Below are 26934 nucleotides of genomic sequence, written 5' to 3'. Positions count from 1 at the left end.
ATTTTACGTATCTGTATCTATATCTATATCTACATTTATATCTCACATCTTCATACCCATACATTTGTTAACACTGAGCTTGTTTTGTCATTTAGATTTTTAAACTTATTACAGAGATTTCATGAGAATAGGATCTATACTCTCCATAAGATTTACAATCTGAAAGTTAAAATTTTAGTGTTTAGGGGCACCTAGGTGGCTCAGTCAGTTAAGCGTCTGACTTCGGCTTAGGTCATGATCTCGCAGTTCGTGGGTTCGAGCCCCACGTCAGGCTCTGTGCTCACAGCTCAGAGCCTGGAGCCTGTTTCGGATTCTGTGTCTCCCTCTCTCTACCCCTCGCCCACTCACACTGTCTCTCTCTCTCTCTCTCTCTCTCTCTCTCTCTCTCTCTCGAAAATAAACATTAAAAATTTTTTTTCTAATTTTAGTGTTTAGGCTTAGGATACTATTTTAATGTACATATTAAGAAAGTCTTAAAAAATAAAAAAAGGCCTTAGATAAAATTATGGCCTTGTTTGGTTTGCTAGTATCTTCTTTTTTTCAGAGAGAGAGAGAGAGAGAGAGAGTGTGCGCAAGTGGGGGAGAGGGGCAGAGAGAGAGAAATAATCTTTTTAACATATTTTTTTCAATGTTTATTTATTTTTGAGAGAGAGAGAGACAGAGTGCAAGCAGGGCAGGGGCAGAGAGAGAGGGAGACACAGAAGCTGAAGCAGGCTCCAGGCTCTGAGCTGTCAGCACAGAGCCCCACGCGGGGCTCAAGCTTGCAGACTGTGAGATCATGACCTGAGCTGAAGTTGCATGCTTAACCGACTGAGTCCCCCAGGCGCCCCAAAAGATAATCTTAAGTAGGGCCCCATGCTTAGTGTGAAGCCCCGCGCAGGGCTTGATGCAGGGCTCGATTCCACAACACCGCCAGGATCATGACCTGAGCCAAAATCAAGAGTCCCATGCTCAACTGACTGAACCACTCAGGCATCCCCTTCCCCACCTTTTTTTTGGTTTGCTGGTATCTTCTGTTGATGGAAACTACACTGTAGATGTAGATCTTGAAATAAAGCTTCTCCCAAATATCCTGGAACCATAAAAACCTTATGTTGCACCTTATCCAACAGAACCAGTGAGACAGAGGGAACTGAAGCAGACACAAAGGTATTTGCTGTACCCTGGATGGTTCAGATGCTGCTGAGATCCAAGGAAGGATTCAACAGCAGTGGAGACTTTCTGAAGGGTTAGGGAAAAAAAAAAAAAAATGGAAAGAGCAACTTCAACCTTTGATTGAATACTTTCACCCTGTTCTGAACTCCACATAGCTCTATATGCTTTCTTCTCTAATTTTCTTAAAGCAAAACTCTTTTATTCTATTTTTATGAGAAGGAAAGATCCTCAAACCGAAAGGATAAATGTATTTATTCAATACATATTTATTGAGCACCAACTCTTTGGCAGTCTCTCTCTGACTCTGGGAATACAAAGATGATGACACATCAAAGGTCAGTGCTCTGGAACACCACACTATCTATGGAGACAGAGAGTCAGAGAAAGAGAAAGACAGCGAGGAAGAAAGAAACTTTTTTTCATGTTTATTTATTTTTGAGAGAGACAGAGACAGAATGAGAGTGGGTTGGGGCAAAGAGAGAGGGAGGCACAGAATCTGAAGCAGGCTCCAGGCTCCGAGCTGTCTGCACAGAGCCTGACGTGGGGCTCGAACTCACAGACTGCGAGATCATGACCTGAGCTGAAGTTGGACGCTTAACCAACTGAGCCACCCAGGTGCCCCTTAAATTTTTTTTTTAATGTTTGTATTTATTTTTGAGACAGAGCAAGACAGAGCATTGAGCGGAGGCGGTGGGGGGGGTGGTGGCAGAGAGAGAGGGAGACACAGAATCCAAAGCAGGCTCCAGGCTCCAAGCTGTCAGCACAGAGCCCGACGCGGGGCTCGAACTCACAAGCTGTGAGATCAAGACCTGAGCCAAAGTCGGCCGCTCAACCGACTGAGCCACCCAGGCACCCCAAGAAAGAAACTTTTAAATAAAGTCACAACACAATGGAAAAAATACAGTAAAACCTTGGATTGCGAGTAACTTGTTCTGCTGGTGCTCTGCAAGACGAACAAACATTTCTAATAAATGTTAACTTGATAAGCGAGCGATGTCTTGCAATACAAGCAGTACCTGACGCTGAACATCCCATGATCACAACCGAATCAATGGTTCTCATCTCTCTCTTGCACACTCTCTCTCTCTCACTGTGGGATTGTGGGTGATCATCTCCCATGCTCAGATGGTTGGTCTCAGGCCACAGTGTTTGACAGCAATCAGTGATTTTTCAGAACGTTGGGAGGTGCCCACAACAGGCACTAGTGTATTTTTTGTCACTTCAAAGCACCTATGGACAACAGTCCTCTGCTTTTCCATACAAAAGTAAGCTTAGGAATGCTTTGCTTCATTCTAGGTCAGGCTGCCTGCCGATATAGACCCTATCCTCTGCTGCCTTATTGCCAGTTACATTAAATACAGTAGATGACAAGAGTTTATTAATACTGTACTGTAGTCAGCATCCGTGTGAGCGTATACAATGGCCCCCATGCAGAAGAAGGGTGAAAAGAAAGGAGGTGAGAAGAAGGAGGTGATTATGGTGGAAGTGAAGAAGGAAATCACTGAGAAGTATGAACGAGGTATGTGAGTGGCCAAAATTGCAAGATTTGATGTCTATGGCTGCATCTCCTCTGCAGAAGAGGAGGAGAAAAAGGAGGAGGAATCCCTCACTTCAAATGAGATTAGGGAGATGTGTAAAACGTGGGAAACAGTGCAAAATTTTGTAGGAAAGCACTACCTGAATAAGGCAGTAGCAGTGGCAGTGATGAATCCGTTTAAAGACAACGCAATGTCACATTTCTGTGAAATCCTCAAACGAGGCAAAAGCAAGTGTCACTGGATAGGTTCCTTGTTAAAGGTGCGTGAAAAGAAAAAGATTCCATTGAGCCAATAGATAGCAGTGATTCCGTCAGTGATAGTGAAAGTCGTCCTCCACAATAACCCTCCTCTCTCTTGTCTTTCTCACACCAGCCCTGAAGGTTTTCAGAGGTAAGTGCAGGTTAATTTGTTTATTTTTCTTTATATTTTGTACTTTCTTTATTATTTGGAGGAGGAGTAAAAGTTCATTCATGAAAAAGAGGACACAAAGGACATTCCAGATACAGCACCAAGGGCAAAGGCACAGGCAGGTATTCAACAGCATGCCTTCTTCGGGGATGATAAAAATGTTGCTGTGGCTACAGACTTAAGGCCTGTGGAGGGATAGTGGAAGATAAAAAGAGAAAAGCATGTAAGCACCAGATCCTGAAGTGCCTCCACTTTTGCAGGTTCGGGGCACTTTTGAAGGATTTTAAGAAGAGTGACATGATTATAGGTCTACCAGTGACGGTGTGACATAGTCAAGCTACTTTACACATCAGTTTCTTCTTTGTAAAATGAGGATCTTGACTGTTAAGAGGCTCTAAGGAAGTCTGTTAAGAGGATTAAATAAGATAATAGCTAAGATAAATAAGATTCATGGAATAAGAAATAAATTAAGACAAATAGTAACAAGCACATAAAGATATGTTTAACATCATTGGCCATTAGGGAAATGCAAATCAAAATCACAGTGAGATACCACTTCACATCCACTAGGATCGCACCAATAAACACACACACACACACACACACACACACACACACACACACACACAAGTGTTGGCCAGGATGTGGAGAAATCAGAACCTTCAGACACTAATGTGGGAATGTGAAATGATGCAGCCATTTTGGAAAGCAGTCTGGCAGTTCCTCAAATGATGAAACATAGGGTTACCATGGGACCCTGCAATCCCACGCCTAGGTATGTATCCGAGAGAAATAAAAACATATGTCCCCACAGAAATCTGTATACAAATGTTTATAGCAGCATTATTCAGAATAGCTACAAGGTGGAAACCCAAATGTCCACCAAGGGGAAAATGGAATATGCATACAATGGAATGTTATTCAGCCTTAACAAGGTTTGGAGTACAGGTACATGCTTCCAATAGGGATGAACCATGAAAACATGGGGTGCCTGGGTGGCTCAGTTGGTTAAGCCTCCGACTTCAGCTCAGGTCATGATCTCACGCTCTGTGGGTTAGTCCTGCATAAGGCTCTGTGCTGACAGCTCGGAGCCTGGAGCCTGCTTTGAATTGTGTCTCCCTCTCTCTCTGCCCCACCCCCGCTCACATTCTGGCTCTCTATCAAAAATAAATAAACATGAATGAATGAATGAATGAATGAATGAATGAATAAGGGGTGCCTGGGGGGCTCTGTCAGTTGAGCATCCCACTTCAGCTAAGGTCATGATCTCATAGTTCTCGTGGAACCAGGCCTTGGGCTCTGTGCTGACGACTCAGAGCCTGGAGCCTGTCTCAGATTGTCTCTCTCTCTCTCTCTCTCTCTCTCTCTCTCTCTCTCTCAAAAATAAATAAATATAAAAAAAGAAGAAAACATTATGCTAAATTAAAGAAGCCAATCACAAAAGACCACCTACTATAGGATTCAATTCCTATGCAAGTCCAGAATGGGAAGATCTAGAAGACAGAGAGTAGATAAGTGGTTGCCTGGGGCTAGGAGGAAGGGTTGTGGGGAGGGGGATGGGCTGAGTGGCCTTAGAGCTAAAGGGTAGAGGGTTTCCTTCTGAGGTGAAGAAAATGTTCTAAAATGGACTGTGGTGGCAGTTGTACATATCTATGAATAGACAAAAAATCATTGAATTTTACCCTTTAAATAGGTGAATTTTATGGTATACAAATTGAATTTCAATAAAGCTATTTTTAAAAATTACTTAATCCAATGACTCCACTCCTAGATATACACCCAAGATAAATACAAACATTTGTCCTCAAAAAAGCTTGCACACAGATGTTCACAGAGGCATTATTCATAATAGCTCAGACATAGAAACAACTCAAATGTCCATCAGCTGGTGAATGGATAAGCAGAACGTGTCACATCCATACAATAGAACATTATTAGGCCAAGAAAAGGAACAGAAGTACTGATACTTGCTACAACATCGGTGAACCTTAAAACCCTCTAGCCAAGTGAAAGGAGCTAGTCACAAAAGACCATATATTTTATGATTGTATTTAAATGAAATGTCCAGGGGAGCCTGGGTGGCTCTGTCAGCTATCCTTCGGCTGGGGTCATGATCTTGCAGTCTGAGATTGAACCCCATGTCAGGCTCTCTGCTGACAGCTCAGAGCCTGGAACCTGCTTCGGATTCTGTATCTCCCTCTCTCTGCCCCTCCCTCTCTCCCTCTCTCCCTCTCTCTCAAAAATAAACGTTAAAAAAAATTTAATAAATGAAACGTCCAGAATGGGCAGATAGGGACAGGCCAGGTTAGTGGTTGTCACAGGACTAGGGAGATACAGCAATGGAGAGTGATGGTTAATGGGTATGAGGTTTCTTTATATTATGGTGAAAATGTTCTGGAATTTGAGGGTGGCAACGGTTGTGCAACTCGATGAATACACTACAAACCGCTGAATTACCTATACTTTAAAGGGTGAATTTTATGACCTGTAAGTTATACTTCAATAAAAATAGCTTGCGAGAGAGAGAGAGAGAGAGAGAGAGAGAGAGAGACTCAAGCAGGCTCTTAGAGAGAGAGAGACAGAGACAGAGAGTGAGCGCAAGCAGGGGAGAGGGGCAGAGGAAGAGAGGGAATGAGGGAGGGAGGGAGAGAGAGAGAGAGACTCAAGCAGGCTCTTGAGAGAAAGAGAGCAGACAGACAGAAAGAGTGAGCTCAAGCAGGGGAGAGAGGCAGAGGAAGAGAGGGAATGAGGGAGGGAGGGAGGGAGAGGGAGGGGGGGGGGGAGAGAGAGAGAGAGAGAGAGAGAGAGAGAGAGAGAGAGAGAGAGAGATTCAAGCAGGCTCCATGCTCAGCGCAGAGCCCAACCTGGGACTCAACCCGGGGCTCAATCCCACTACCCTGGGATCATGACCGAAGCCAAAAGCAAGAGTCCGACACTCAACTGACTGAGACACCCAGGCACCCCCAAATGGCTAATGTTTGAATGTTTACTTGGCACTGTGCTAAACACTATACACTCATCTTATTGCAGTCCTCACAACAGCCTCAAGCTGCGATCCATGATGCACACTGTATAAAGAAACTGAGGCATGCGGAAAATTTTTAAAAACTTCCAAGATTGCACAGGATCAAGTGAACAGACTGGAATTCTGGCTGACTGACCCTAAACCAACAACCCTGAGTTTTGCACTCTTCTGTCCAGAGAGTATGCACAAGACCCAGCCTGCAGCTGCGGCTCAATAAATATCAGGTATTATTGTTACAATGATTCCATTTGTGTTACCAGAAGAAAACTTGAGAGGGCATGGAAGAGAAAAGGTGGGAGAGGTAGGCCCAGGGAGACCAATTTAAAAGCTTATGGCAATGGTCAAAGCAAGACATGGTAAAGGGACTACACTAAGACAGGCAGTAGAGACATAGGCAGGAGCAAAAACAGCAACTTTTACAGGACAATAGGAATTGTCCTATAAATTGGGTTCAGTTACAACTTGGTAATATTTACATCCACAGGACATTAACATAACCTACATTCATAACTGTACTCACATCATTAAGAAAGCTTTAAGTTACTTTCAAAATATGTGATTCAGTCATGGAAATGGGTAATATGTTTCAAATTTTCTTCTCTTGGTAGATTGACTTTATAAGTTGAAACAGCAAATTACTTTAATTCATGTGGGACATCCAAAATTCAACGAAATATTTTAGATATCTATAAAAGAGATAGAGTTAAATATCATAAAATCCTAAGAATATTAAAGAAATCTAGATTCGCAGTTGAAAGATCTTTAAACAGGTGAATGGAAAAGTCAATTACATGTTTTAGGAACCAAAGTTCAAATGTCCTTGGAATAGAAGGAAAAAACACATATTTTATGATTGAAGATTTAGGTGACAAGTACAGTCAATTAAAACTGTGGGCTAGAAGACCATCTCTTTTAAGATATATAATCATTAATCTAGAATTTAGTGTGTCCGTCAGGGTCACCAAAATAAATCTCATTAGCCTCCCTAGCAAAAATCCCTGAGTCAAAGAATTTGGGCTAACTAGCATGGTAATTGTATTCTTTGGTGAATGAACATCTTTTAACCCTGGTAAGATTTAGAATGAAGTATTAAAATGTTTAAGAAAATCAAAACCATAGCTGGGAAAGTCTCATTGAGAAGTTGGCATTTAAGTCCAAAGGAGGTGAGATAGTCATGTGGTATCTGAGGGAAGAGTGTTCCAGGCAGATGAAGGGCGAAGGCTCTAAGAAGGAGCAGGCAAGGAGGACTGGAGGAACATTAAGGAGGGAAGGAGAGAGCAATGAGAAATGGGAGTCAGAAAGGAAGGGGAGATCGTGCGGCCAGAAAGACATCACAGGACCAACTTTTACAAGGCCTTGGCTTTTACTATGAGTAAGATGGGGAACCACTGAAAATGGGGAGGCACTGACCAATTCTGAACAAAGAAGTGACAAAAACTTCCCTCGAGAGGATCAAAAACTTACACCAAATCCTTTAAATATTATAAACATATAATTATATCACTGAAAGGGCTAAACCTATTAAACAGAAACCCAGTTTTATTATAGGAAATAAGACTGAAATTATATAGGATGAATCGAGTATCAAGGGGTCAGAAATTTACATGACCTGGAAAGAGCCCAGGTTTTCAGGATGCCTTCTGCTGACATCTTAGAGTCTAACCTACCCATGCCTATTTGCCCAAGGGCTGGGGGTTAGATTCTCCCTTCCCGTTTACCACTGGTGTGGCCAGGGAGATTCCCAGAAATAGACACCTGATCACCGGTTATCAGTGAAGAACTCTTGCTTTTCAGGGGTTCCACAAACCCACCCATATTTGCAGCTTGGGGAAGATAACCCTAGAGAGGAAGTTTGAGCCTTGGTTCTTCTGCTGAGGATTTTGGAGTTTTTTTTTTTTCTGATAAAGATCAATCAAGGTTTTTAGAGCAGGAAAGCCAAGTGACTGACTTGCTTTCCAGAAGACTCTGGAGGTGCCTTTAGGAGGGAATGAAGAACAAGAACAGGAGGCAAGGGCGTTGGGAGGCTGCCATCGTTCACCTTCTGGTTTAACGGTTACATTCTGCACATAACGCATTTCCTCATCTGGAAAGTATAATAACCATCGACCCAACTGGGTTGCTGTTTTATGTGAAATTAAGTGAAATAATTCATATAGGTGAAGGCACTCCATTTACTAAATAAAGTTCCACAAATAGAAACGTTTATTGAGAACAGAATACTGACGTGTGTAGTTAGAAGCCCACTAGGTGGGAATCTACTGCTTCCAAAGACGTCTTAAATGAAAACTAACACAAAATGTTACATATCGATTATATCTTTTTTTTTTTTTTTTTAAGAGAGAACTAAAACCTAACACTTCTTGGAAAGATGTGGAGTCTGCCTAGGAGCACAATCAATGCTAAACAAGCGCATTTGAAGGGGAAGGGGCCAAACCGCTAACTTACAAAAGAGGCAGTCTACACATGGGTAGAAGGTGCGTTTGTGCGGTTCCGTCATAACCCAATAATTATGGCTCAATATGTGTGAGGTGTAGCAAGTCTGCCTTCGGTTCTGAGCCCGGATCTGTTGCATCACGACATAAAACCAAAGGATGGAAGCTGGAGGAGAAACTCGGACTACTGCCTAGGGAGCCACCTTCCCGAGGAAGCGCCCGGGACGCGGGGGAGCAGCTCCGGGACCCCGGCCCGCCCGCCCCCCGCCGCCCCATTGGGCAGGCCGCCCGTCACTCGCCCCGCAGCCCGAGTCCGGCCGGCCGCCGACCCTCCGGGAGTCCGCGGCGCCCGACGGCTCCACACACGCCGGGCACCGTCCCCGCGCCGCCTTCCCGCCGCCGCCGCCGCCGCCGCCAGGAGGCTCCGCGCGCCTTCCCGCCTTTCCCCGCGCCGCGGTCGGGCCGGGCCCGGGCGGACGGGCGGCGCGGCGGGCGCGGGCGGCGACGGCGCGGCCATTGTCCCGCAGCCCCTCCCGGGCGCGCAGGAGGGGCTGGCCGGGCGGGGCGGCCGGGCGGCCGCGGAGAAGGGCGGCCTCGGGGTCCCGAGCCGGTGCGCCCCGGCGCCGCCCGCCTCTCCTCGCGGGCCGCCGCCCCGAGGCCGGGGGCCCCCGCCGCCAGCCGCCCGCGCCGCCTTTGTGACCGTCCCCAGCCCCTCGGAACCGGCGCGCCGCCGCCGCCGCCGCCGCCGCTGCGCCCGGGGCTGCAAATGGCGCCCGCCCGCCTCTGCGCCTCCCGCCGCTCTCCCGGCCCGGGGACGTCTGGGGGCGCCGCGCCCGGGCCGCATCCCGCCGCCGCCCGCCCTCCGCCCGCAGCGAGGCTCGCGGCCCGTCCCGGCAGCCCCGACGCCCCGCCCGCCCTCCGCCCGCGCCGCGCGCAGCCACTTACCGCGGGCCGCGGCGCACCGGCGGGTCGCGCGCGCGGGCTCGGGGAGGATTCCTGGTCTTCGGCAGGGGAAATACCCACTTTCGAAGCCGCTCCTTTGCGCCCTAAAACAAGTAGCCCCAACGTGAGAGAAACAAAAGGTATTTGCTGACGTGGGCGTTGGACAGAAACGCCCGAGGGCTGGGGACACAATTAAAGGGGCAACGCACAGATTTCAGGCACCAACCAGCAGCTTCGCCCACTCCCCCTGCCCTAGCCTACACCCCGCTGCACCCTCCAGAGGCTCTGGGGTGCCCAGGTTCCCTGGCAGTTGACTACAGAACCATTATTTAGGCAGGAGCTTAAATTTTAAAATTGTACTTTACGTTGAGAAAGGCGCCTCCGGAGGGCAGGAGGGCTGGATTTCTAGGATCTGGAGAATTTGGTTTAGGAAAGAGGGAGGGATTTAGGCGTGCCCACAATTACTGTATAAGTACATGTGACATTATTGTACTTAAGTTTAGCAACGTCAAATACAAGCGATTTCCACGGAATTTTGCCCTTTATTGAGGCACTTGTTTTGGTCGGGGATAACCTTTTCTAAACCTCTACAGGTCGCGAGCATTTTATTTGAAGAGGAAAACCCAGAGAGTCTGAGATATGAGAAAATAATTCTCGCTTATTCAGAGAAAATATAAAAGTAGTAAAAATAGCAGGTTTTGTGTTTTCGAATACAAAGATTCATTGGACATCAAGACTTTCCGAGGACGTATTTATGACCCTAAGTACAGACAGGTTAAATATTTGCTAAAAATCTTAAATCACTGAATTTTCACTGCAACTGCAGAAACATGATTTCTGCAGAAACATGAATTCTGTAGATTAGTTTCTAGTTCCTTATGCTGGGTCAGGTACTGAAAAGCACCATGATGTAATAAAACTGGGGGGGAAATGTCAAAACCTTTAGTTTTTCGATGGCTTCCTCTCCTACGTGATAGTCATATCAGGCAAAGTTTATTGCCTTGGTTCCAACAACAATTAGCTATGCATTTTGAGGATCATATGTTTTATGAGAGGGATACAGAATATCCACAACCAACTCTTAACGTCACTAACCTATTACTCTAGAGGTGTTTTGCTATTTAGCTGCATATCCTCACATTCTGAACAGGTAAACGGAAACATGTTCAAAAAGGAGGGTTGGATGTACTCAAAGTACTCTGCAAGCATCCCCATTGAGAACTTGCCAAGAAAGACCTGGGCATTTTTATAGCAAAAGGTTTTATTTCAGCCTTCATTCATTAAAACATGCAAAGGCATTCTACAAACTTGATCCTCAAGAGAGCACGTCAGGTGGGTGATAAACTCTTTGTTCCAAGGAAGAAGTAATGGGAATTTTTTTCCCCTCACCTTCTTTCCCCCTCCTAGCTTCTGAAACTTGTTTATATATTTGGAGAATTCCTTACGTTATGATTAATTGGTGAGAGGTAGATTCTGCCTTCTGCAATAGAATCTGGAAGTGCCAGTGTCTTGCTCTCCCAGAATCCCTGCAGCTAGGACAATGCCCATGCACTACACTTTGATAATCAGATGCATGCACCAGGGACTTTGAAGAGGGAGCTATGACACCAAGAAGCAGGAACCTCAAAGAAGCTTTTCGTGCAGTGGTAACAGCTACAGCAAGGTAGTATCTCCAGGTGCTGTCGTGGCAGGACTGTTAGTGGCAGCATCCACATTATCCAAGGTTAGTGCTATCAATGGTGCCAGCTGCCATGTCTCTGCTTGCTGAGAGCAGTTGTTGGTATCCTCACCAGGCCAGCCCTGTGGTATGATTTGGCTATTGTTTCTGCCTGCTTAGTGTAGACTCCAGCCCCTGTGCTCTGCTCTGCCTGGAACTCTGGGAACTTTTAATCCATTCATTTCTGCTTAAATCAGCCAAGGCCAGTCTGTGTGCAACTAAGAACCCTGACTGGTACAAAATGTTAAGAAGGCATCTGGACATATGGCATAGAGCTTACTAGATACAATAGTTAGGGATAAAGTGTTGTCACTGATGTCGCATGGATGGGAATTAGAACCATGGATCTGGATAGAGAGAGAATACAAAGTGAGAAGAGAAGAAGAAGACTTAGAACCAACCTGCAGCCACATCATCACCCAATGGCTGGTTAGAGGAAGATGAAATTGCAAACGACACCAAGAAGCAACTAGAAAGGAAGGAAAAGGCCTGGGATAGGGTGGTGTCATAGAAACTAGGAGAAGAGTAACTCAAAAATGAAGAACTAAACAATAGTGTTAAATACTTCTCTTAACAGTCTAAGAGAGGGGCGCCTGGGTGGCTCAGTCGCATAGGCGTCCAACTCTTGATCTCGGCTCAGGTCGCGATCTCACGGTTTGTGAGTTTGGGCCCCAAGTCAGACTCTGCGCTGACAGTGTGGAGCCTGCTTGGAAGTCTGTCTCCTTCTTTCTCTGCCCCTACCCCCCTTGTGCTCTGTCTCTCTCAAAATAAATAAATGAGCTTAAAAAAAAAAAACAAAAAACCCTGTCTAAGAAAGTGTCTATTAGATTTAATAACTTGGAGATCATTGACTTCAGAGACTTAAGAAAGGAGTAAAATCCAGATAAGAGGAATAAGTAGGGGGTTAAAAAAAATAGAGATGATGAGAATAGACAACTCTAGAGAGAGCTGGGTAGAAAGGGTATGTTCCAGTGCCATGTAACAAGCCAACCCAAAACTCAATGGAATAAAAGAAAGCTATATCATCGTGCTTACGGACGGATTCCACAGATCAAGAATTGGACAAGTGACAGCAAGGATAACCGGTCTGTGTTTCATGGTGTCTGGAGTCTCAGCTGGGAAGACACAAATGGCTAGGCATGACTCGAACTGCTGGGAACTGGAATCATCTGGAGGGTTCTTCACGCACAGGCCTGGCACCAAGATTGGGATCACTTGAAAACTGGCTCTGCTAGGGCTGCTACCTGGAGCACCTACACATGGCCTCTCCATGCGGCTTGGGCTTTTCGCAGCATGGCGTCTGGGTTCTGAGAGGAAGTGTTCTCTCAAGAGAGCCTACCAAGATGGAGTATCCAAGAGAACTAGGAAGGAGCTGTGTGATCTTTTATACCTATCAACAGAAGTTACATTGCCTCACTTGCCATATTCCATTGGGAAAAGTAGTCACAACCTACCAAGATTCAAGCGGAAAGGGACATAGCTGCCATCTGTTAACAGGAAGAATCTCAGAGAATTTGGGGACATGTTTTGAAACTACTGCAGGCAGGGGCTCCTGGGTGGCTCAATCGGTTAAGTGTCCAACTATTTTTTTTTTTTTTAAGTTTTTTAAATGTTTATTTTATTTGAGAGAGAAAGAAAGCATGAGTAGGGTAGGGGCAGAGAACGGGAGACACAGAATCTGAAGCAGGCTCCAGGCTCTGAGCTGTCAGCACAGAGCCCAACGTGGGGCTTGAACTCACGAACTGTGAGCTCATCACCTGAGCCACCCAGGCACCCATAAGTGTCCAACTCTTGATCTTGGCTCAGGTCATGAGTTCACAGTTCATGAGATTGAGCCCTGTGTTGGGCTGTGCGCTGACAGCCCGGAGCGTGCTTCGGATTTTGTGTCTCCCTTTCTCTCTGGTCCTTCCCAGCTTGTACTCGGTCTCTCTCAAAATAAATAAATAAACATTATAAAAAAAAATCTATTATAGGGGCACCTGGGTGGCTCAGTCAGTTAAGCATCTGCCTTCTGCCCAGATCATGCATGATCTCATGGTTCGTGAGTTTGAGCCCTGCATCGGGTAAACGTGAGCCCTCATCGGATGAACACGAGCCCTGCTTCAGGTGAGCAAGAGCCCCGTTTCGGGTGAGCCCCACTTCTCCCTCTCTCTCTCCCTCAAATAAATTAAGTAAGTAAGTAAATAAATAAATAAATAAATAAAACTATTAGCAAAGAGAGAGGGTATTAGCTAGAAGGCAATATGGTAAAAGACTTAAAAATAAATGTGTTTAAATGCTAATGGAAAGCGTGAAGACAAAAGATTAAATATACAAGAAGAATAACTGATAGTGGCTGAATTTGTGTAATTGAGGGAGAAAGAGATCAAAATCTCAAACAGAGGAGCAGCGCCTAGATAGGAAAAGTGAAAACTCCACTATCTCCATTGGAGCTAGAGGGCAAGGACAAGAACATGGATAGTCATGGTGGTTTTAAATTTTTTTTTATGTTTATTTTTGAGAGAGAGAGAACAGAGCATGAGCAAGGGAGGGCAGAGAGAGAGGGAACACAGATCAGAAGCAGGTTCCAGGCTCTGAGCTGTCAGCACAGAGCCCAACACAGGACTTGAACTCACAGACCGTGAGATCATGACCTGAGCCAAAGTAAGACGCTTAACTAACTGAGCCACCCAGGTGCCCCTAGTCATGGTGATTTTTGAATGCTTACATATTCTTTGGCACTGTTCCCTTCAAGACGTTAATCCTAATTCCCCTCTGCATGAGTGTGAGCTGGACTTAGTGACTCACTTCTATAGAATAGAATAAAGTAGAAATGATAGTGTGTGATTTCAGAGTCTTGGTGATAAAAGCAAAACAGCTTCCTGCTTGCTCTTTCTCTGTCTTGGATCTGTTGTTCTGGGAGAAGCCAGTATCCTCAGGTGTCCATGGAGATGAACTGAGGCTTTCTGCCAACAGCCATGAGAGTATGCCACCTTGGAATGGATCCTCCAGCCCCAGACAAGCCTTCAGCAGACTGCAGTCCCAGTTAACAACTCGAGTGAAACCTTGCAAGAGACCCTGAGCCGGACCAACCAGCTAACCTGCTTCCAGATTCCTGACCCTCAGAAATCTTGTGAAGTAATTAATATTTGTCCTTTTAAGCCATTAAGTTGTGGGGGCAATTTGTTATGCAGCAATAGATAACTTATACACATTGTCGTACCTAAAAATGCTACCATAACAAAAACCTAAAAAATGTGACTTTGGAACTGGGCATTGGGGGAAAATGGAAGGACTTTGAAAGATGAGTGTTAATGAAACTTGACTCTTTCAAAAAATATTAGAGTCCTGATGGCCTTTGAGGAAGCTGCCAGTGAGGGCTTAAAGGAAAGCCATACAAATCTGATTGGAAACTGAAAGAAAAGGGGTCCTTGTGATGTGTTGATAGAAATTTAGCAGCACTATTGCCTGCAGTAAGGTGAAAAGTGGAAAATGTACCTAATAAATCAGGTAATCTAGCTAAGGAGATTCCCAAGCAGAATGTTGAAGGGGCTGCCTGGTCTCTTCTTGCCACTTGTAGTAAAATATGAAAGGAAAGAGATAAGGTAAAGGAAGGACTATTTGACAAAAGGAAGCCAGAACTTTCTGGTTTCCAGAACTTTCTGGAAAATTCCTAGCCTCTCCAGGTGGCAAATGGTGCTAAAATTAAGAAATGGCTTCTGAGCAAATATTAAATCCAGGAAAACACAGTCCAAAGGTGAAATGAAGGGAGTAACATTAAAATCCTTTGCCAAGATCTAAGAAAGATTGAAGGTATTACCTCAGAGTATTGTTCATTTAGATAAAAAGCCCTTTAAAGATTTAAGGATGCGACTCAGGGACCCTCATTTAAAGAGTTGGATTCCTTTTTAAGTTTATTTATTTATTTATTGAGAGAGAGAGAGAGAGAGAGCAAGCAGGGTAGGGACAGAGAGAGAGAGGGAGAGAGAGAAACCCAAGCAGGCTGTGTTGTCAGTGCAGGAGCCCAACTCAGGACTCAGTCCCATGAACCGTGAGCTCATGACCTGAGCCCCTCAAACAGTAGAATTCTAAGAAACTTAAGCTTATTGTTCCTCAACAGAAGCTCAAGGCAGAGAAGGGTTTATCTTGAAGAGCTTTGTGAGGATACCTTTTCTCTAATGGAGTGAACCTCAAGAAGATTCGCGAGAGCCCCATGTTTTTCAGAAGTGTTTGGAAGAACGCTGCCCACTTGGACTGAAAGGATCAGAGGCAATACAAAATGAAAAGACACCTTCTGACCCCCAAAATTCTGCTGGTAGAATGCAATCTGTGAAAACTACATAGTTGCGGGGCGCCTGGGTGGCTCAGTCGGTTGGGCGGCCGACTTCAGCTCAGGTCATGATCTCGTGGTCCGTGAGTTCGAGCCCCGCGTCGGGCTCTGTGCTGATAGCTCGGAGCCTGGATCCTGTTTCAGATTCTGTGTCTCCCTCTCTCTAACCCTCCCCCGTTCATGCTCTGTCTCTCTCTGTCTCAAAAATAACGTTAAAAAAAAAAAATTAAAACTACATAGTTGCAAATCGGAATTGTTTTCCATGCAAAAGGAAAGATGACTCAGAGGGCAGAATCAAGAGCCCAGAGAATAGAACCAAGAACCATGGATGATTAACCCCAGGCCTTGAGTTCTAATCAAGGAATTTCCAACATTTGTCCAGATAGATTTCAGAATTACTATGGACCAGTGATTGATTTGTGCCTGCATTTTCATCCCTTTTGAACAGGAATGTCCATAGTGCTTATCCCATATGTACCACGACTGCCAGTGGGTAAGCATGAAACAGATAACTTTTCTCTTTAGTTCCTGGGTCTTCAGATCAAGAGGGACCATCTTCAAGGAGCTGTATTTAAGGAACTATACCCTTGGGAGTTACTGTAAGATGTGGATTCACATGAGAGACTGGATGACATGAAAATTTTAACTAATCCCTAAATATGAACAAGGGATTAATGGGCAGAAAGGAAGGGTATATATTTTCTGAATTGGGGTGATGGTTTATTGGTCATTGATTCATTGAATTAGATTTGTCTGAGAGTGACAATCTAAAATAACAATGGCTTCAACAAGACATAAGTTTATTTTTCTCTCACATAAAAAACCTGAAGGTGGATGATTCAAGGCTAGTATAGGAGCTCCATTCTATGAAGCCTTCAGGGAACCAAGCCTGTTACCAAGTTTCTGTTCCACCATACCTAGCATGTGGCCCTAATGCTCCTATTCTAAAATGGACTGCCAACTCTCAAAGAAGATAGAGAAAAGGAGAAGAATGGGTAAAAGGCATATATTTGCTGTCACTTAAGGAAGATTGCTGGAATCTGCCACATCACAATTTCATTTACATCCCATTGGTCAGCACTTAGTCACATGGTCACATCTAGCTGCAAGAGAATCTGGGAAATACGGTCTTTACATGGGGTAGTAATGTGTATAGTTAAACATTCTCTTACTAAGGAAGATAGAAAAGATGTTGAGGGACCACTAACAGTCTCCTAGAGTCAGTATTGTTACTTGTAGAGAATAGAATCCACTCAGGGTACTTTAAACTGAAAGAGCTTTTTATTAGACAACATTGTGTGATTTATGAATATCCCGGTGGGCCAGAGAATCATGCTTAGATGCTGAAAGTTCAGGACAACATCAACCATGAGAAACTCCCAACCACACCATGTGACTATTGTCATAGGATCCCAAATGCTGCCACCACCTAATACTATGACATTAGGAATAGACATTGAAATCTCTGCCAAACTGCCCCAGAAGAACCAGCCCCTTCAAACTAGGCTTGCAAGAATAGCTAATATACCCAGAGCCATGGCTTTTGCCTCACATTTCTCCTTTCCTCCATTTCAGTCTCACGAGGATGCATCTATTTGAAAAATAACTCCAGGGGAGTCTGGGAAATGTAGTTTTTAGCTTTCCAGCCTATGCAGTATAGGAAGGAATACAAGAAGGGGATTGGAGAGTGTGTTAAATGAGCCAATACACAGTATATGCCACAGTCCATCATTTTGTATACTAGTTATCCGTACAAACTTACCATACTTAAATTAAAAAAAAAAAAAGTAACAAAATGTTCCCGCCTAATATAATTCAACTGTCATAGAAAAAAAATTCTCATTATCTCAGTGAAAGGGAATACCCAATGACTCATGAAGAACTACATCATTCTCTGAGAAATATTCATGTCTTATCCATTAAATCATAATATGATATTCTGTAACCAAGAAAGAAAATGTGTATAGTTACTACAGTCCTTGTTTCTAAAACTGGTCACAGGGAATAGTTGGCATTTATAATTTCCTTCCTCTCCTTCCTGTGTTCTGTCCCATAATATGTTTTGTCTTTTATGAAGTGTTTTTTACTTTAAGTCCTATTTTATTACATATTAGGATTATTGGCCTCTAGATTCTTTTGATTTGGATATGCCTGGCATAGCTTTTTCTTTTTTAATATATTTTGGAGAGAGAGAGAGAGAGGGAGAGCAGGGGAGGGGCAGAGAGAGAGGGAGACAACAGAATCCAAAGCAGGCTCCAGGCTCTGAGCTGTCAACACAGAGCCCGATGCAGGGTTTGAACTCACAAACCATAAGATCATGACCTGAGCCAAAATTGGATGCTTAACCTACTGAGCCACCCAGGCACCCCTGGCATAGCTTTTTCTATCCTATTTTCAACCTTTCCATTTCTTTTAAGTATATGCTTTGATAAATTATATTGTTGGATTTTTAAAAGCTAGTCTGAGAATTTCAGCCTTTTAGTTTTGAATTTAATGCAATTATTGTATTTGCAGTTAAGATTTACTTCTGTCATATTTTACATTTGCTTTATGTTTTACTCCTTTTATTCTATTTTTACTGTTCTTCTCTTTAGTCTATTGGTTAGATTGAGTTTCCTTCTCCTGATTCAAAAGTTATATATTTATATTTTGTTCATGTTGTGGTTGTCTTTAATTTATTACCTATATTCATGTTTTTTACTCCTGTGAATAATTAAATGTATCAATATTTATTTCTTCACCTTAATAAGAAAGTACTTAAGCATATGCTCATCTCTCTCTTTTTTTTCAGAGAATTGATATTATTTGTTATAGATGTGTTTTCTCTTTTCACCTTATTTGATACAACCCCTTTTCTTTAAAAACAAAGATAAACTTTACAAAAGTATTTGAATACTCTCTCTCTCTCTTTTTTTAAGTAAACTCTAGGCCCAACATGGGGCTTGAACTCAGGACCCCAAGATCGAGAGCCACATGCTGTACCGACTGAGCCAGCCAAGCACCCCAAAGCACCTGAACACTCATATTGCTTCAATCTCTTGGAGCATCTCTGGGATTTGTATCTCATCTCAAATTCTTTCTCCAATACTATTTTCAGTGTTTGTGTGGCAAAGCTTCCAAAGCATTGTGTACCGGAAAATATTTTTATCATGCTCTAACATTTGAATGACAATTTTACTGAATATAAAATTCTAGAATCAAAGTTCTCTTCCTGTGATACTATAAAACATATCGCTCTATTCTTATCTTGCATCCAGTGTTGCTGTTAGGTAGTATGATACCAACTCACTCTTTATCTTCCCATAGAATTCTTTTTTTTTTTTAACTTTTTAAAAAGTTTATTCATTTCTAAGAGACAGAGAGTGAGTGGGGGAGGGGCAGAGAGAGGGAGACAGAATTCAAAGCAGGCTCCAGACTCTGAGCTGTCAGCACAGAGCCTGATGCATCATGATGATTAACCAACTCAGCCACCCAGGCACCCCTCTTCCCATAGAATTCTTCTTTTACAATTCCCTTACAATTTTCTCTTGTCTTTGATATTCTTGCATTTTACATTTGATAGTCTTATATTTTGTTATAATGTGTCTGAGTGTAGATTTTTGTCTTAATGCTCCTGTTCGGCACTCTATGGGTCCTTTTAGTCTAAACCTTTCATCCTTCTTTAATTCTGGGAAGGTTACCTTCACTATTCAAAAAATAATTTATTCCTCTCCATGTTTTTTCGCCTGCCTTCTGGAACCCCTAATTTTTCAGATGTTGGCATTTTTATTCCTGTTCTCCATGTCTCTTGACTTCTTTTTATATTCCTTATCTTTTTGTCCTTTCTTGCTATCTTATGGAAAGTTCCTCAATATGATCTTGAAATTTACTAATTTTTCTTCAGTCACATCTATCCCTCTATTTATTCTATCTTTTGTGTTCTATTTTCAATTCTCATATTTCTTCTTGGTTCTTTTTTATGATTTCTCATTACCTCATATGTTAATATAATCTGTTCTCTAAGTATTTTTATCATCCTTATTTTAAATTTTTTATTTTATTCCAATAGTTCTTAGATTATATATATATGTGCTTGTGTGTGTGTGTGTGAAAGAGAGAGAGAGAGAGAGAGAGAGAGAGAGAGAGATTCGGTTTATTGTTTCTCTCATACTGGTTGTATACTGGCTCATGAATTCATGTCCCCTGAAAGTATTGGCTATTGTGTCGGCTAATGAAGTGCTTCTCAAACTGTGTTGAAGAACCAGATTGTTTTTGTTTGTAACGTCTTTATTATATGAAACTTCTTACATTTTTTCACTTACTTTCACTTTCTGTACTTATTACAGACTGTGGACATCAGTCTGTGAACCACACATTGACCAGTATTGTCCTAATGCACAGTGGAAATGGGTATTGGTTCAGAGTGATATATTGTATTAGCCTTTCCAACTATTCCCTTCTTTCATTCTGAGAGGATTATATGTCACCACCCATTGCTGTGTGATGTTCACTGCCTCTCCGGAGACAGAGTGCAGTTCCCGGACCCATTGTCTAGTTTGGTTTTGTGACTTGCCTGGGCCAACGGAGTATGAACAGTGACAGCATGCCAGTTCTGAGCAGGAGCTTTAGGGCACATCGTATGTTTCCACCAGTGCTCTTGTTCTTCTTCTCTGCCACATAAATATGTGACCCAGGGGCACCTGGGTGTCTCAGTCAGTTGGGCGTCCGACTCTTGGTTTCAGCTCAAGTCATGATCTCACAGTTTGTGGGTTCAAGCCCCGCATCAGGCTCTGCACTAGCAGCACAAATCCTACTTGGAATTCTCTCTCTCCCTCTCTCTCTCTGCTCCTCCCCTGCTCACATGCTCTCTCTCTCTCTTTCTCTAAATAAATAAATAAACATTTAAAAAAATAGTGTGAGCCAAATAGGGGCTGCTTTTATAGCCCAACCTGGGTCCCAGAGTGAGGTACTTTGAGCCATGGAAGCTGACCTATAATCACCAACTTGTAAAGACAGCAAAAAATATATGTTGGCGGTTGTAAACCAAGGGTTTGCAAACTACAGCCCATGGGCCAAATCCAATCTACTGTCTGTTTCTGTAAGGTCCATAAGCTAAGAATTTTTTTCATTTTTGAAAAGTTGAAAGGTAATATATGGTCCATAAGTCATATATTAACGAGGCTTACACCAAAGGAACCAAGAACACACAATGGAGAAAGGGCCATCTCTTCAATAAATGGTATTGGGAAAACTAGACAGCAAAAGATTGAAACTGGACCATTATCTTCTATCATACACAAAAATTAACTCAAAATGAATTAAAGACTTCAATGTAAGACCTAAAACCATAACACTCCTAGATGAAACCGTAGGCTGTAAGCTCCTTGACACGGGACTTGGCAATGACTTTTTGGATTTGACCCCAAAGCCAAGGTGTCAAAAGCAAAAATAAACAACTGGGACAACATCAAACTAAAAAACCTCTGCACAGCAAAGGAAATGCTCAACAAAATAAAGGCAACCTACTAAATGGGAGAAAATATTTGCAAATCATATATCTGATAAGGAATTAATACCCAAAATATATAATGAATTCATACAACTCAATAGCAAAACCAAAAACCAAAAACCAAAAATCAAAACCAGTCTGACAAAACCAAACCAATGGGCAGAGGATCTGAATAGAAATTTTTCCTAAAAAGGCACATGGGTGGCCAACGAGTACATGAAAAGGTGCTGAACATCCGTCACCACCAGAGAAATGCAAATCAAAACCACAATGAGACATCACCTCACTGCTGTTAGAATGACTGTTACCAGAAAGATAAGAAAACAGGTGTTGCTGAGGATGTGGAGACCAGGGAAAGTTTGTGCACGGCTGGTAGGAACGTAAACTGGTGCAGGCACTGTGGAAAACAGTATGGATATTCCTCAAAAAAACTAAAAATAGAACTACCATATGATCCAGCAATTCCACTTTAGGATATTTATCCAAGGAAAACGAAAACACTAACTTGAGGAGACATATGCACCTCACGTTCATTATAGCATTATTTACAATAGCCAAGACATGGAAGCAACCTAAGTGTGTCCATGCACGGATGAATGGATAAAGAAAATGTGATGTGATACACACACACACACACACACACACACACACACACACACACACTGGAATATTATTCAGCCATAAAAAAGAAGGAAGTTTTGCCATTTGCAACAATATGGATGGGTGTTGAGGACATAATGCTAAGTGAAATAAGTCAGAGAAAGACAAATACTATATGACCTCACCTATATGTGGAATCTAACAAAACAAAACAAATTCATAGATACAGAAAACAGATCGGTGGTTGCCAGAGGCGGGAGGTGGGGTGGGGGGCAAAATGGGTGAAAGGGGTCAAAGGTTATGAACTTCAAGTTATGAAATAAGTCATGGGACTGTAGTGAACACGTGGTGACTGTTGTTAATCATATTGTGTATTTGAAAGTTGCTAAAAGCATAAACCTTAAAAGTTCTCAGCATGAGGAAAAAAAAATGTGTAACAGTGTGGTGATGGGTATTAACCAGACTTACTGAGGTGATCATTTTGAAATATACACAAATATCAAATCATTATGTTATACACCTGAAACTAATATAATGTTATATGTGAAGTATATCTCAATAAAACATGATCAAAAGAAGGATGAGATCTGGGACATAAAAACCATATGAAGTTCAAATTTTAGATTCATAAAGTTTCATCAGAACGTAGACACACTTACTTGTTTGCATATTGTCTACTGCTGCTTCCTTGCTCTAAGGGCATAACTGAGTCGCTGCAACAGACACCATATGTCCCACAAAGCCCAAAATATTTACTATCTGGCCCTTCACAGAAGAAGTTTGCCAGCCTCTGTTGGAAGCCACAGCGATTTTGAGGTTGGTTGTTACTGGAGCAAAAATGACTAATGTAGTCGAAATGAGTTTAAGGAGAGGGAAGGGAGTAGCTTCAGAGAAGGGAGTGCCAGGCACCACCAAACTGCTCTGGATCCTTCCCATTTGCTGTCACTGTGGACCGGCAGCCCTTCTGAGCTTTTACCTTTCAACTCCTTAGCAGAAGCAGCATTGGGATAAGGTATCCTCTTAGCTTGTAATTCCTTAGCCTTGAGTATTTGGAGGAGAGGCTGGCAGAGAGAATGCTCACGTGCTGTAGTCGGTTCACCCCCATCTTTAATCCCCCAGCAGGAGTTGGCAGAGCCCCCATATTAGTCTTTCAGTACTGGCAGCCTGGGTTTTTGCTCTCCGCACTGCAGCCTGAACCTGTTGGAAATATTTTTATTTCTTTGGGCCCTACTCAAAGTTGTCAATCCTTTGGATTACTTGGTAGGTGGATCAGAGCAGTTGGAGAAGGGAGAGGGGAACATATGCATTCTGCTATGTTTTCCTAAATGGAAGAGAAAGAGTTGGGGTAAGAGCCAGGAATTTTGTGTACCCCACAGCCTATTTTATCTATGCTATAGACAGTAAGGAGCAAGCATTATCAATGTTCCATTTTTGGATGCAGCAACTATAAATTACAGATGCTTTGTTACACCCGTGAACTAGGGGAGGGGTGTTGCAGCAAAAACCTGGCTCAGGTATGGAATTGTTAAGAATATGAATATTATCTGTGGTGGGTGTCTTGATGCAAACTAGGTTGAAAATCTCTGGCCTGGAACTCTAAATGCAAACTACTTAAAGTGGCTCACGATATCTTTCATGTTCCTTACCATTCTCTCCTGCCTCCTGTTCCCCAGCTTCAGGAAGCTACCAGTATGTAATGTGCTTCCTCTTGCCTCTGGACATGCTTTCTCCCCTCCATCTGGATTATGCTACTCTGTACCTTCATTTGCCTGCGAAACTATCTTCCTTCAAGATTCAGTCCAGACATCATCCATCCTGTGAAGCCTTATGATATATCCCATGAGGTAGGTGTTCCTTCCTCTCTGCTTCTGCATGGCCCTAACAAGCATGTCCATCATTGTTCTTATGTAATGTTTTCATAGCTTTTCCTTTGTCCATTTCTTTCAACTACTGAAAGAAGGTACTGTATCTTATCTTACTATGATCATCTTCATGTGTGTGGCCTGATATCAGCTGGTATCAATCAATGTCTCGTCAGGAGACAGAAAGCACACCATGAATTTAAGCATGGAAACTTTAGTATAGAGAATTCTATTTTTTTGAGAGAGAGTGAGAGAGTGGAGGAGAGAGGCAGAGGGAGAGAGAGAATCGCAAGCAGGCTCCATGCCCGGTGTGGAGCCTGACACAGGGCTTGATCTCACAACTGTGAGATCATGACCTGAGCCGAAATCAAGAGTCAGACGCTTAACTGACTGAGCCAACCAGGCACCCCACTATAAAGAATTATTAATTGGGGAAAGGTATGTATGTATATATATATATATATATATATATATATATATATATATTTACACACAAACATTTTTTTTTATTTACTTATATAAAGAGATTTATTATAAGGAATTGGCTTACATGATTATGAAGGTTGTCAAGTCCAAATCTGCACTGCAGGTCAGAAGGTTCAAGACCCTGGGGCTCCTGGGTGGCTCGGTCAGTTAAGCGACCTACTCTTGATTTTGACTCAGGTCATAATCTTGCAGTTCGTGGGTTCGAGCCCCATGTTGGGCTCTGTGCTGATGGTGCAGAGCCTGCTTTGGATTCTCTCTCTCTCCCCCTCTCTCTCTCTCTCAAAAATAAATAAACCTAAAAAAAAGAAGGAGGAGGAGGAGCAGGAGGAGGTTTGAGACCTAGAAGAGCCAATGTTCCATTTCCAGTTCAAAGGCAGTCTGCTGGTAAAGTCCCTGTTACTCAGAAAGGCCAGTCTTTTTGTTCTTCAACTGATTGGATAAGCCCCACCTACATTATGGAGGGTAATCTGCTTTACCCAAAGTTCACCAATTTAAATGTTACTCTCATCAAAAACTACCCTCTAAGTTGATTCAACACATAAAATTAACTATCACAGGTGATTATCTACTGAAAGGGTAAAAGAGAACTTCAAAGAAAACAGGAATAACTAGTGGCAAAACAACAGACAAACAAAAAACAAGAGCGGCTAGCAAGGAACAAAATTACAAGACCCTCCCATCTCTCCTGCCAAGGAGATTTAGATGACTGATGATTTCTCTGCAGCTCACTGGATGATAAAGTTCACTGAGGTGCCACAGGCCTGAACTGGAGGGTCAGAGACCACCCACCTACAGGCCAGTATAACTTGCTGTAATGTGAGCAACACTCCCCTGGTTTAGGATCAAGAACAAAGATAAACCAGAGCCAGAACCCCTGCCTCTGCTATTGCAGTGTCTCTCCAGTGCCCTCTATTAACAAGGACTAACATTGTTCCAGCTGACAAAGAAGACATGCTTACAGGGTCCTTCTCTTTTCACCAAAAAAGGGCAAAGAAGGGTAGATTTAGACAATAATGTGATAAATCGCTACATTTAAGGAACAAATGCGTGTTTTCCTTTTTAATTTTTTTAACGTTTATTCATTTTTGAGAGAGAGAGAGACAGAGCATGAGCGGGGGAGGGGCCGAGAGAGAGGAAGACAACAGAATTCGAAGCAGGCTCCAGGCTCTGAGCTGACGGCACAGAGCCCCACATGAGGCTTGAACCCACAACCAGGAAATCATGACCTGAGCTGAAGTCAGATGCTTAACTGACTGAGTCACCCAGGAGCCCCCAAATGAATGTTTTCATCACCAAGAACTGTAACTAAGTAGGAGGATCATGTGTTATCTGAGATAATCAAATGAGAAAAACGTATCAAAATTTAATAAGGAGGGGTGTGGGGCTTGTTACTGGAAGAAAAAGGGGAAATAGGCTGTAAGACTCCTGGTGACCAGGGAGATCAGAGACTAACAGAGAGCTAAGAGGACAAGATGGGCCGATTCCTGTGATGTTTTACTAACTCTTTAACAAATGTGATTATGTTACCCTTATCCCAGAAGTAGAAACCTGTACTTCGTATGCTTATTATTCCAGTGACCATAAATCCATACCCATGCCACAATTCAGAACACATCATCACAATGAACTATTTTCCCAGTTTTGAATTTATTTCCCTAAGACTATTTACAAAGGAAATAAAAATTAAATCTCACTTTGTTTCATTTAATGTATTACTCCACCTAAAATAATATCTTATTTAAACTTATTGGTTCAGGTAATATTAAGCTAGCATTTCCCTTTTTTATGTTTATTTATTTATTTTGAGAGAGGGAGCATGAGTGAGTGAGCGGGGAGGGGCAGAGAGAGACTGAGATGGGGGGGGAGGGGCTCGATCTCAGGAACCGTGAGATCATGACCTGAGCCGAAATCAAGAGTCGGTGGCTTAATTGGCTGAGCCACCCAGACGTCCCTAGGCTAACATTTCCATAATTCATTCTGTTTATCTCCCTACTATATTTGGCTACAAAATATTACACAAAGACTATCACATTTTGATTTTGTTGTTGTTTTTTTATTACACAAGCAATTTGTGAATGCAGTCTTGTAAAAGATTTAAGCAATGCAGAAGTATACATGGCTAAAAGTGAAAGTCTTCGCTTACCAAGATCGGTTGTGCTGGATCCCAATTATGCATTTCCCCAGATGTGCTCAGTGGTCTTTTCTCTCACCGTTATTGAAGGCCCCTGAAACGATTGCCTGGTAGTAAGTACATTCCTCTAGTCTGCAGGGAGGAGGCCTGTCACGCTCCTAAGGCAGAGGAGAAATTGCCTTGGTGCTCTACTGGTTTATCCTGGAGGGCTTACCATGGGGACTACTCCTGGCCCCCCATGTTGCTCACAGGCATGACCCATTCTTGCCTTGGGCCTCAGAATCACCTTTGGGGCTTATCTGTTGCTGCTAAGACACAATATTCCATACAACCTACTCGACACCCATGCTTGCAGACTGGCTGGCCAGGCTGGTTCCAAAAATGTGGGGAGAGTTGATGCCTTTGGGGGTGAATGCTTTGTCTAGTGAAATACAGCAATGAGCAGGTAAATTCTCCCTTCCTCCCCACCATGGACAGTTGAAAGATACAGTAGGTTTATACAGCATCTCTGACGACCTCTCTTGAGACCAAATAATCACTGGTGCTTGCTATAAAGCTGGGCCAGCTCAGTGATACATCTACATCTTTATTGTCTCCCTTCCCTGCCTTACTCTCTTTTGCCCCTCACTCCTGCTTCCCTAGAACTGCACTATCCCCGAAAGTGTTGGCACATAAGCTTTTGCCCTAGGCTTTGCTTTCTAGGGAACCAAGTTAAGATTCCAACCCTCTCATTCTACTTTCTTCCCCAAAGGTCACCATTGTTAATAGTTTAATATGTATCCTCTATTAATTTACTCACAGAAGTGAAGTTTTTGTTTTGCTTAGTTGCTTTACGTGCATA

General features: G+C 43.0%; 1 protein-coding gene and 1 long non-coding RNA gene across 4 annotated transcripts in view; one reads left to right on the top strand and one right to left on the bottom strand.

Moving 5' to 3' along the window:
• ZBTB8A (zinc finger and BTB domain containing 8A) overlaps nt 1-9819 on the bottom strand; it is a 70245-nt gene extending 60426 nt beyond the window's left edge. Inside the window, exon 1 of one of the 2 annotated variants that reach the window (XM_045476529.1) lies at nt 9504-9819. The gene's annotated coding sequence lies outside the window, so the exon portion shown is untranslated. The remainder of the gene's footprint in view (nt 1-9503) is intronic. The other variant, XM_045476530.1, reaches the window with a different exon arrangement.
• Nucleotides 9546-23452, top strand: LOC123597545. 2 transcript variants are annotated; one of them, XR_006712155.1, is made up of 4 exons: nt 9546-9640; nt 14123-14334; nt 15975-16019; nt 23288-23452. It is a non-coding gene; the product is annotated as an uncharacterized LOC123597545 (long non-coding RNA). The 2 variants fall into 2 exon arrangements; XR_006712156.1 differs by lacking the exon at nt 9546-9640 and adding an exon at nt 13202-13323.
• Nucleotides 23453-26934: the final 3482 nt, after the last annotated feature.

The sequence above is a fragment of the Leopardus geoffroyi genome, chromosome C1 (assembly GCF_018350155.1).
Source record: "Leopardus geoffroyi isolate Oge1 chromosome C1, O.geoffroyi_Oge1_pat1.0, whole genome shotgun sequence".
Lineage (NCBI taxonomy): Eukaryota > Metazoa > Chordata > Mammalia > Carnivora > Felidae > Leopardus > Leopardus geoffroyi.
This window is presented reverse-complemented; position numbering and strand designations above follow the sequence as displayed.